Genomic DNA, 12,424 nt, shown 5'->3' with positions numbered 1-12,424 from the left:
CTGGCAGGAAGAAACCGTTGGCGAGATGGACCATCATTTCTGTTGCATTCTTCAGAATTGTGGCCCACCAAACCAGCTACAGGTGGTCAGGGAGATTCCACTGAACTACGGAAACCCACCTGCATTGGTCTAACCAAGGTAATTACTAACCCCCCATTGCCAGATTATGAGCAGTTTTCCTCCTTCAGGAGTCTGGTCGAGGCAGTCGCCTTATCCCGGCACGGGGCGGCAGGTAATCATCCTGGTCCTTCCGCTGAAGACTATCAAGCAGCAGAGAGAAATATTCTTAGGCAAGCTCAGTTGGACAGCTTCATTGATGATTACACCTACCTGGCAGCAGGGAAACTGGTATCCTCTACTAGTCGGCTGGTCACACTAGCACCAGAATATGATGCAGCAGTGCGGTTGATCCGTGTAGGAGGTAGGCTCCGCCACAGTGATCAGCTCGAACGTGATGCCATTCACCCAATAGTCTTGGATCCAGCCCACAAAATCACTAAGTTGATAATCCAGAACACAGACAAAAGCCTTAAACATCCAGGTGCAGAACGTCTCTTTGCGGAGCTTCGGCGGAAATACTGGATCTTACACGGACGAGAAGCTGTCAAGCGGCATCAACGTTCTTGCCCCGACTGTCAGAGATGGCGAGCGAGCCCAACTGTACCTAAGATGGCAGACCTACCCCCTGCACGGCTGCGGTTGTTAAAGCCCCCCTTTTTTTCAACAGGCGTGGACTGCTTTGGGCCCTTCATGGTACGGATTGGGAGGCGCAACGAGAAACGTTGGGGGATATTGTTCAAATGTCTGACCACTAGAGCTGTCCACGTAGATATTTTATCCAACTTGGACACCGACTCATTTTTAATGGGCCTTCGCCGATTTATTGCCCGAAGAGGAAAACCAGCAGAACTTTTATCGGATCAGGGCACGAACTTTAAAGGAGGTGAGAGAGAGCTCCATCAGACATTTCAGTCATTGCACCCCATACTACAACAGCAATTAGCTAAGCACCAGATCAAATTCCGATTCAATCCCCCTGGCGCACCTCACTTTGGAGGGGTCTGGGAACGAGAGATCAGGTCGGTCAAGGCCGCATTATATACCACAGTGCAAGCCCAAACAGTTACAGAAGAGGTCCTAAGAACGGTTTTAGTTGAAGTGGAAGGGATTCTAAATTCCAAGCCACTAGGCTATGTATCAACCGATATTGCTGATCCTGATCCAGTTACCCCAAACCTTCTGTTGATGGGGCGGCTTGACCCGTCATTGCCTCAGGCAGTGTACACTGAAGCAGAGCTACTAAGCCGCCGTCGCTGGAAGCACTCACAGGTTCTTGCAGATCAGTTCTGGGTTCATTTTATTAAATATTATCTCCCCGCACTCCAGACTCGTTCTAAGTGGCAAAGGGATGCCCCCCCACTGCAGCTGGGTACAGTAGTTTTGATAATGGACCCGCACCTGCCAAGAGCACTCTGGCCAGTAGGCCGTGTTACCAAGGTCATCCCAGGAGTGGACGGACGAGTCCGAACAGCGGATGTTCAAGTGAAGGATCACAATTATACCAGGCCTGTTGCTCGACTTATCCCTCTCCCTGCTATTCCAGACACAACTTCAGACCCAGACAGCCCCTTCTGAATTATACAAATTTGACAATGCAAATTTGGGGGCGGCTGTGCTAAAGGGCTGCGGGTTTAGTCTGCCTGTTATGCTCAGCTCGCACCCTGCGAGTCCCGCCCAGTTCCTGCTCTCATTGGACGACTTCGCCAGAGACACGTGACCAATAGGGACTCTGACTGAGGCAAGCGTAAACTGGACGTTATCCCCGCCATGTTTTTCCTTTTCTTCTTTTAGATCGCGGGTTTAGTCATATCGGGAAGGGAGCGATATACCGCGCTGGGAATCTTTGATTGTGTGCGTTCAGATACCCGTAAGTTTCTACATGTGCATTGTACAAGAGTGTTTATGTTGGGATATTATATACAGTTAATCGGAAATGAGCCCCTTAAGTGCGGCGAACGTTTTATTTCTAACTTGCTGCGTAGATTTATGTTTCATTTACCTCGGATGTCATGCAATGCCTATGTTTATTTTAAACGGTTTATATTTACATACTTATTTATCTCAACAAATCTTATTTATATTACTTTGTGTATTATGATTGTTTATTCTATTAAACTTGCGGGATGGCCGCTTAAAGTTACCGTAAGACAACGTTGAAGGTAATATTGTGAACTGTTTATTTGATACTGGACTCTGTATGTATAACGGATTTATATTCTTTATTCTATTTTTGTTATTTCTACTTTCAGGACCACACACACACACATACTAGTACAGAGCCCTTGTTCCAAGCCTTTATTAAAAGTTCTGGAGAATATACTCTTGGCATCTTCATTGGATGTACCACAGCGGCCACACCTCTCTCACCAATCAGTAATAGTAGGCTAGTTCTGCACAACACAAACTTTACCGTTTGAAGCACAACAAACTCTGAGTGAAAATGGCGCAGAGGTGAGTAGCTTGTTAGCTCTCCAAAATGTCTTTGAATTCTTCAACTGATGTTGTGCTACTTTGATTATTTAGCCTTTTATACTATAATGACATAGTAAATGTCTATAATACAATAAAAAACATTACATATTTTTTTAATATTACATATTTTTTAACGTCATTTAAAGTGCAGTGGTTTTTATTGCTACTGTGGTTGCTAATATTTAAATAATGACAGACTATTTGGTTAGTAAATTCATCTCAAACATGCTAGTTTAGTAGGGCTTCCCAACCTTTCGATGTCCGCGGATCGGTTTCCGTCGTAGAAAAGTGTCACAGATGGGTAAGACGGCGGTATAATTTGGGGGTTCCCACGCCGAGCGGCGGGAGATTGACGGTGTATACGGACATGCGGGGCTAATGGCGTATTTCCGTACATCAATACGGGCAGCTTTCTTTCCAAAACGGCGCGATCCCCTAATAAACGGGACGGCTGGCTCCTCTACCCCCGGTTGTCTGCCGCCCGGTGCAATACTCCGCGCGGACGGTACCGGAACACCGACCGGAAGTTGGAACCCCCTACTGTACAGGGTGGTAGGTAAATTGTTAAAAAAAAATTGGGGCATTACTTTCGGAGTAGGCTAGATGCTTCTAAGTTTATCATTACATCTCTTTACATTGTTACACAGGATTAACACTTTCAAATATTCTTAGCTTGGTTAGTGTTAACTCAGTTCTTGGTAGTATTCATCTGGGTATTCATTTGATGTGGAGCACAGTTGTTTCGTATTTGATTCTAGTTATAATTTGGTGACATTACTGTTTAATATGCTATTGCACTTACAGTATCGTGCATTTTACAGTAGATTTTTTTTGCAATCTTGCTCGCTGTTTCTTTTATTCTTTCTTTTTTATATATGTGAACCCTGTAATTATTTATTATAATAATTATAACAATTGTATTTTCTGTATGGTTGAAGAATTTCCAGCTCTTTATTTATTTTATTATCTCTCTTAAGTGCTGGTTAATCTCTCATTTATTCCCCAGAGAGCGAATTGAGAGAGCTGATCGATGGACCAACACCCAACACTGGGAAGCCTGGAACCTGTGGGATGAAGTGATCAACTGGGGAGAAGGTGTGGAGGAGTTCTCACCAGTGACACTCCCCACTGTCTAGGCTGGGGGGGTTAAGGGGGGATTGGGGGGGTCTACCGATTTGGGTAAGGGAGGGGTTAGTAAGGGAGGGGAGAGTGTGGAAAACGATGGACTGCTAGCCAGCACTAGTATTTCATCTCAAAGTCTTCAGAGTAATTACGGCCTTTCATCTGAAGACTGGGAAATTTATAAAACTTGCTACCTTAACAAAAAAAAGAAAGTCAGGAAGGACCGGACAAGCCGGGGGGAAAGTGAGGTAAGGGGGCAGAGTAGTGAGGAATATGTGGAGGTACCAGAGTGGGGAACATTTGAGGGGAAGGCCTCCAGGGTTGTGATGGAGGGGACAGAGGCTGGTATTAGTATGATGGATATGCTAAATGGAGGTGAGGAGAATGTATGTGAGGTGGGAGTGAATGTGGAGGAGGTTAAGGGAGGAGGAGGGAAAAGTACAGGGAATGCTGTGGAATATGTGGTGTCACAAGTAGGCAGAACTTGGCTAGAACCCATCCAGGAGGAAGAACTTGAGGAAGATGAAGAAACAGATGAGGAGCTTCAGGAAGCAGAAGACACTGATGCTGCCACAGTGGACAGTTGGCATTGCATGGCGGCATATGTAGCCAGAATATGGCTGCAGACTTTACAGGAAGATGGACCTGAGGAAAATGAAGAAGCTGATGTGGTATTCCAGCAGGCAGAAGATGCTGATGCTACCACACTGGTCATGTTTCAGTGTATGGTGGCATCTGAAGACAGATCACAGCTACTGACTATACCAGAAGAAGGACCTGAGGAAGAGGACGAGACTGAAGTGATGAAGACAGATAAAACAAAAGAAGATGCTGATGCTGCCGAGAAGATCTACAGTGAAGAAGAAGTATCATTCCATGTGAATGCCGAAGATCTTTCTGAAGATGATACTGAGAAGAGCCACAAGAAGAAGAAGAAGAAGATGAAGTGATGCTTCTTCTGCTGTCCCCTGCCTTTCAGAAGAAGTAGCAAGAGGCAGTAATTATAAGGCTGTGAATTCAGGTTTACAAATGACTTAAAGCAGTAATATAACTGCATTATTGACACCTTCACAATGCACTGTAATGCATCCATAAATATATTATAGACATGGGTATAAATATAGAAGAAAAAAAAGCATAACACATTATAGCCATGTTTATTATGGATTAATGGCCGATATAATGTATTATGAAGACATTTATTGTGTATATATAGATCAGAGCATTCATAATGCATTATCAAGATAGCTATAATGTGTTATGCCTTTGTATAAGTATTTACAGCCCTGTTTTTAATTCATTTATAAATGATTTATAAGGCATTAATTGGGTATTTATTTATTAGTTATATGACTGCTTTAAGTAAAGTTAAGTAAAGTGTTTATTTTCTTTTTCTTAGAATACCCGTGTTAGAGCCCTGCATTGGGACTGGGATCCCGCGGGACCCAACGGAAAGTGATACTGTTTAAGTGTTAATGTAGCTATAAGATACGATAGGATAAGATATGCTAAGTTAAAATATAAGATAGGCCAAGACGAAATATATTAATATAAGCTAAGTTGAAATATAATAAGATGGGTTAAGTTAACACAGCCTACCTTATCATATGTTAAGATAAGAGATTTGCAATAAAACATATTTGCTTTTCAAACTGTGTCTTTGTCATCTTTTCAGTGTTGTGTCTGTCTTTGTTTGATAATTTTGAATCGTTAATTTATATCTGAAACTCTCCTAAATGTCAATAAGCAGAGACGGAGGAATGGGAGGAAGGTACGGTTAAGTATAAATGATAAAGTATCAAAATCACAGTGCTACCTTATTTTGACGCAGAGAAAGTAATTTCAGTGTTACTACCACATATGAGTTAATGGCTGCAAATGTTGGTGTTACAAGTGCTGGTAAATAACGCGGCGTAAGTTTAACTCCGGTGTGTTTCTGAAAAACGCACCGCCTTCTGCCTGCTGTCATTCGACGAACGTGTAGGAGGCTATTCTGGTAAGTAACAGGTAAAGTTGTCATTTAACGTAATGCTAACGTGCATTACCTGTTAGTAAGTGTTTTACTATATCACACACCTTACGTCCTTTATAGTTGTAGTCCGGTGCACTCTGTATCCATGCTAACTAGCTAGCTAATGTTAACATGATGCAGTACAGTCTTCCAGCTTGGGGATTTCCACCCCTGTCCGCGGCCAGTATTCCACAGGGGGTTTGCGGAGGTGTTGGTTGCAAATGCAAACGATCCCTTCATGTTCATGTGTTGTGTTCTAATGTGTAAATAAAAGATAACTATCAAAATTCAATGTTTATGTCCTATTATACTAGATAAGACTGTAAAATAGTTTGCCCTGCATATGGATGCCATGCAGTCAGAGTATGATCAAGACAGGGTGTGAGTGTGGAAAAAAGACAAATGTAACAGTATTTGAGGGAAGAGTGTGAAGGAGGGAAATGTAGGGAGAAGGAGGTTCCTCGGAGCTCCGAGATGTGTTTGGCTGTAATAAATCTGGAATATAGCTATATGACATAGTTTTTGATAACACCAGCATTTATTTTTTAGGTTTGTCGAGCTCCGTCAAAACAATTAGAACGAGTCCATTATGTAACTGGAACCCCTCTCACATGTAAACACAGTGACACGCTACAGCGTTGGTTTGTTGTCTGAGGCTATGATACTGACCACAAACACATTCTCAAATTTCACTGCACCAATCATAGCATATGCAGGCAGAAAAATGATAGCAAAAAACATTCAGCATTAGACTCTAAAACCGTCTGTAATGTCTGTGTTTATCCAGTGGACTATAAATTAAAATAAGCTTTCCTATTTCAGTTTCTTTCAGATGTTATAAAGTAGTAAATAAAGAATCATATTAATTAAACCATGTATTACTGACTATCAGACAACTTCAAGTTACCAAATGGATGCAAAATCAAAGATATTCATTTGCGCCTGGCACTAACCATGTACTCCTTCACAGTACTAAGCCATAGAAAGGGCCCCAATGAAACCCCTGCATTCCTGCATCGCAGATACTCTAATCTCAGCATTTATAAGATTATATTTCTACTACCTGCCCATTTTTATATTAGATGAGACTAAAAATTGAGAAATATCTATATGCAGAAGTAGTTTTTCCTGATAAGAAGGATAATATCAAGACTGTCAGCATTTACAAATCGAATTATGACATATCTGAGTAGCCCAGACTGTCCGGAAAACAAAGCCATACAGCATATGTGGCTGACTAATGTACATACAGTGTAATAAGCTGATAATCAAATGGATAGAAAAACGCTCAATAATAGACAGGATTCAAAGGGTAAATAAGGTGCATCATGTGGAAGAGAAGTTAGGTGGCGTTGGGGTGCATTGTGAGTTTCATCTGGAAGCTAGAAGGGAACAAACAGGGCTTTGGGGGGGGGGGGGGGGGGGGGACTTCTCCGGGGGCTACATCGCTCTACCTTTTTTTAAAATGATCTTAAAAAAAATCTTTTCTTCTTACACTATAATGGCAGGTTTAGGACTAATACAGTACAGTCATAACCAGTATCAGGGATTCTATGCATCGCTACACAGAGACAAGTCCAGATATTGAGCTCAAGGCTAAAATTGTGGTTTACTTACAAGTGCACTTTGCTGGGCAGTGGGGGTGTTTGTCCTTCTCTGCTCACATTTTCCCCTCTTATCCTGTCTTCTCCTCCGCAGCCCTTCCTCCTTCTCTCTGTTGCTCCTATATTCCCTCCCTTCCAGTCATCTATGTTCTCCTTCCTCTGCGGTCTCTCCTCTTCTCCCATTCTTCAGTTATACTGTCTTCTCCGCTCTCCCTGTATCCCTCCTGTCTTCTCCTCTCCAGTCATCCCCTGCTTCTCAGTCATCTCTGCATCTTTTCTCTCATTTGTTTGCTTATTCTTTGTTTGTGTTATTCGTTAACCCACCACCCCATGCTGGATGAGTCTTGATGTTTCTTGAAGTTTTTTTAAAGTTAGGCTTCTTCCTTTGTTTTTGTGCCATATCTTCTGCCCTCTTCTGGTTGCGGCAGTACATGACACGGGTGGAAAATAGGGTTTTTTACAACACACACACCAAAACCAGAAGGATCAGGAAGGATCAGAATTCCCACTCTCCTTACCAACACCTCGAAAAGCCAGGCCTTGCCGTGCCAAGTACTTAACTTCAGAAGATTTTTTCTCACTTGCTGCTGCTCTTTCCAGCTCATCTGAAGGTTGAATATTAATAAGATTGATCTTCCTGTTAATGACGCCAGTTAAGCTGCTATGTTTTTCAGATGCAGCAGAAACAGCAGTGACTCGGGCAAACCAGCACAATCAAGGGTAGAACATGCAGTAATGGGGGTTCAAACCTCCCAGACAGGGCCATCTGATAATAGATGTGACAAGATTGATTCCAACAGCAGCATATAATCCATGGAGCTTGGCCAAGGATACATACTCTGAATTAATTCATTAATAAACCCAGCTGGATAAATAAGTCAAAGAAAAATACAAAAATGTCACTTTGCATAAAATGAAAAAACGTAAGAAGCAGTAGAGCTGTTACACCTGCTCTTTTAAACTCGAATATTAAAAGTCATTTTCCTTCTGGATTAGTCAGCGACATGGCAGGAGAAGATGGCACAGGGTCCGGCGCATGGACAGAGTCCGTCCCTCAAGACACCGGCTAATCGCCTGGCAAGCGGCGCAGGCTCTCGGTCTGATAAGCGGAAAACCGATCAGCTCTGTCTTTCAACAGCAGGGGGCAGTAGAGGTGCACCGTTCCCAGAAACACTGCAATACCGGGTCGATGCGTGGAGCGGACGGGGCAAGCCCCACTTCCGGCTCCCTGTTCCAAAAATCCGCTTAATATGTGGTCCCCTCCATGGGGGACGTATCAGATATTAAACTGATAAGAACAGATTTTTTAATGCTTTATTAAACAGTTCTGCACATTTAAATTCACACAATAAAAAAAACCACCTTTTAAAATAGACACTGTCAACAATGAGCTTAAAACAACCTTTTCCTGCTAAAACACTAATCACAACATTCAGGATTAATCATGATGGTAGAGATTTTGCCCATGTAATACATTTCAGTGCCAATAACATCAATAATTAGCAAACATTTAAAACAATATTAAACAAATATATCACAGAACCATTCACTATAAGATAAGCAAAACGTAACAGTAAAAACAAGTGATACATATACACACTTTAAAATCTGATTACAATCACATGGCCATTAACATAATTAAAATGTCACCTCAAATGCCATTAAAATCAATTAAAACCTTAAAAAAGGAACAGACCCGTAGACCTCAGGCCTCGGCACAAGGGTCGGGTTAAAACAGGGTTATACACAATCCTAAGACACCTAAAATCAATGACGTCGGGCTAAGAAACTGGTTAGTCACAGACATGGCACAGCACATAGAATAAAATGTTAATAAATACAGTTCATGTTAATACATAAAAGTGCTAAAAGTGACCAACCACAGCCATGCACAATTTCAGTACATGCAGTTAATTAAAAAAAATATTTCAAATACCATACACGCACAAAAAACAAAGCACACTTACCTAAAACCCAAAGTACCTCCTGTGTGCTTCAGGACAGTGCGTCATGTCGACCCTGTTGGATGGAGCGTCACCACCTAAATGAAACGGGGCTAAAGCCAAAAGAGGCCCTTCCACCTCTCCTTGGCCTCGTGGGAGCCCCGTTGGATGACGTCGGTCTCCATCCTGAAACCCAAATCGGCCCGAATTTTGCGGAATACCCCTTGTGCCTCCAGACGAACCCCTCTGCGGATGAGCGCAGTCCTGGCATTCCAAAGCTCTCGCTTGGTAATGCTGACCAGCAGCCACATCCAGGGGCCGAAGGGGTTATGGAGGTTGGGGTCCCACCCCTTCAACACCTTGTCGTAGGTCAGACCGGGCTGCGGGTCTACACGTCCACACAGGCCCGCTACCAACCCCCAGACTCTCTGTGCATGCCCGCAGTCCCAAAACACGTGCTTGATGGTCTCATCCTCGCTGCACTCGGGCCTGGGGCAGCGGGGGTGTCTGGTCAGCTTATGCCTGTGCAAGACGTCCCTGACTGGCAGCTTACCATGAAGGCACTGCCAGTTCAGGTCCTGCAGCCTGTGATCCAAACCCTTAGGCTGGATTCTCGCCCATGTGCCTTCCTCCAGGCCCAACATGGCCCGAGTCTCCCTATGACCAAGCAAAGCCTTGTAAAGGGCTCTGTGCTTCGTCAGGGCCTCTGTCTTGACACCTGCCGGAATAGACTTACTCCACTTGACAGCGTGGCTGTAGTGGACCGGCAGGGTCTCAGCCTTGGGGCCGAGGTTGGTCCACGACGTCACCAGACGTCTCATGGGGAGAGCCAGCCACAGACGCACAAAGTGCTGATGGGGGTGCTCGAGGGGAGCTGCCAGGCGCGTGCAGAGCTGCGAGAAGAACAGGCAGTCAAGCTTGAGAGGAAAGTCAATAACGTCCCTCCCCCCCCTGTCCTTTCCGAGATACATCACTTCCCTACGCACGTACTCATACCTGCCCCCCCAGACGAGGTTAAAAACGTCCCTCGTCAGGCCCCTCCGCATGAAGCGGGGCAAAGGGTACACATGTGCAAGGTAGAGCAGGGTGGGAAGAATATCCACTTTTAAGGCTAAAACCTTACCTTGGAAGGACAGGGACCTGGACTTCCACAGTCCGATCTTCCGCCTGGCGATCGCCAACCGCTCCTCCCAGTTCAACCGGGCGGCACCATCCGAAAGGAAGTTGACCCCCAAAACTGAGAGGACCGTCACAGAGGGTGAGACCACCTGCGACGTCCTCCCTCGCCTTCCAGCTGCCGAAATACTTGGCCACCGACTTACTGAGGTTGAGCGTCGCGCCAGAGGCCCAACCGAACGCGTGAACGAGGCTCAAGGCATGACCGAGAGACTGATCCGAGCTGACGAAAAGCGTGGTGTCGTCTGCATACTGGGTCAGTTTAACAGTTGTCCCCAAACTTCCTGGGATAAGAAGGCCATCGACCCCGGGGTGGGTGCGAATGGCGCACGCCAGTGGCTCTATATAGAGCATGTAGAGGAGGGGGGAGAGGGGACATCCCTGCCTCACTCCACTCAGCTGGGGCACCAAGTCACTCAGGAAGCCACTGATAACAACATGGCTCCCAACTTCGTTATACAAAGTGTGTAACCACCGTTCCCAGAAACACTGCAATACCGGGTCCATGCGTGGAGCGGACGGGGCAAGCCCCACTTCCGGCTCCCTGTTCCAAAAATCCGTTTAATATGTGGTCCCCTCCATGGGGGACGTATCAGATATTAAACTGATAAGAACAGATACTACACTTGATCTTAGCCAAAAGGCCGAGAAGCGATACCCGCAAACTGTGCCACGCCGATTTTTTTATAATATTATGCTTGCACTACTTACATTAACACATAATCACATTCTAAAAGGCTGAAACATCATGCAAATCAATGCCAACCCAGTACAATAAGAATTTTAAGGATAACATTTAACAAATAGAACTACCTGCAGAACTATTATCCTTAAAACAAGCAAAAGAGCAATTCCACCAGCAAATACAATTATACACCATTAAAATCTAATTACATGGCCAATAAAACAATTAAAATGTTACCTTATATGCATGCTATTAAAAAGTTAAGACCTTCAAAAAGGAACACACCCGCAGACTTCCGGACCTCTGCAGAAGGGTCGGGCTAAAACACTGTCATACACATTCCTAAAACACATAAAATCAGTAACCTTAGGAATAAAATAGGTCAATCACACAACAAACAGCACAACAGATAAAATAAAATGTTAATATTGATGAATATGTGCTAACAGTGATCAACCAAAACAGTGCTCAGTAAAATCTGTATATGCCATTAAATAAAATCCAAACCAAATAAAACACAAGCACAGAAAAACAAAGCGCACTTACATAAAACCCGAGGTGTCCTTTGTGTGCTTCAGGAAAGTGCATCATGTCAACCCTGTAGGATGGATTGTCACCACCTAGACGTACTGGGGCAGTCTAGGATCAAGGCAGTTGGATGGATGTCAGCTTACCTCTGTGGGTAGGTCGTTTAGGTGGATGGCAGCTTACTTCTGTGATCAGGGCATTTGGGGGGATGTCAGCTTACCCCTGAGAACAAGATGGTTAGATGGAAGGTAGTTTACCTCTGGGATCAGCATGGTTGGGTGAATGGCAGATTACCTCTGGGAACAATGTATTTGTGTAGATGGCAGCCTACATCTGGGATCAGAGTGTTTGGGCGGACAGTGGTTTGCCTCTGTGATCAGGGTGCTTGGATGGACAGCAGCTTACCTCTGTGGTTGGGCCGGTTGCATGTTTAGGAGCTTACCTCTAGGGCCGGGGTGTTTCGGTGGACGACAGTTTACGTCTGGGATCAAGGAGTCAGAGTGGATGAAAATGTACCTCTTTTATCAGTGTTTGGGTTTATGTCATCTTAACTCTGGAGTCAAGGCGCTTGGTTGGATGCAGTTGGTTGGATAAGAGCTTTACCTTTGGAATTAGGGCATCTGAGTAGATGACAGCTGAACTCTGTGATCAGGGTGTTTGGGTACATGTCAGCTTAGCTCTGGGGTCACAGTGTTTGGTTGGATGTGAACCTTCCTGTGGAGTCAGGGCGTTTGGGTGAATAGCAGCTCACATCTGGGGTCAGAGCGCTTGTGAGTAGGGCAGCTTACTACAGCTAACTCTGTTAGTTTAACTGAATTTATAA

The 12,424-nt window shown here is 44.4% G+C and overlaps 1 non-coding gene and 1 pseudogene across 1 annotated transcript; both read right to left on the bottom strand.

Annotated features, from left to right (window-relative positions):
* Positions 1–8,417: 8,417 nt before the first annotated feature.
* LOC125721662 (U2 spliceosomal RNA) lies at positions 8,418–8,598 on the bottom strand (annotated as a pseudogene).
* A 2,254-nt stretch (positions 8,599–10,852) lies between these two features.
* LOC125721660 (U2 spliceosomal RNA) lies at positions 10,853–11,044 on the bottom strand. The gene has a single exon (XR_007385900.1). It is a non-coding gene; the product is annotated as a U2 spliceosomal RNA (small nuclear RNA).
* Positions 11,045–12,424: the final 1,380 nt, after the last annotated feature.

This window comes from Brienomyrus brachyistius, unplaced genomic scaffold (genome assembly GCF_023856365.1).
Source record: "Brienomyrus brachyistius isolate T26 unplaced genomic scaffold, BBRACH_0.4 scaffold34, whole genome shotgun sequence".
NCBI classification, from domain to species: domain Eukaryota; kingdom Metazoa; phylum Chordata; class Actinopteri; order Osteoglossiformes; family Mormyridae; genus Brienomyrus; species Brienomyrus brachyistius.
The sequence above is the reverse complement of the archived record's forward strand: the minus strand, read 5'-3'. Positions and strand labels throughout refer to the sequence as shown.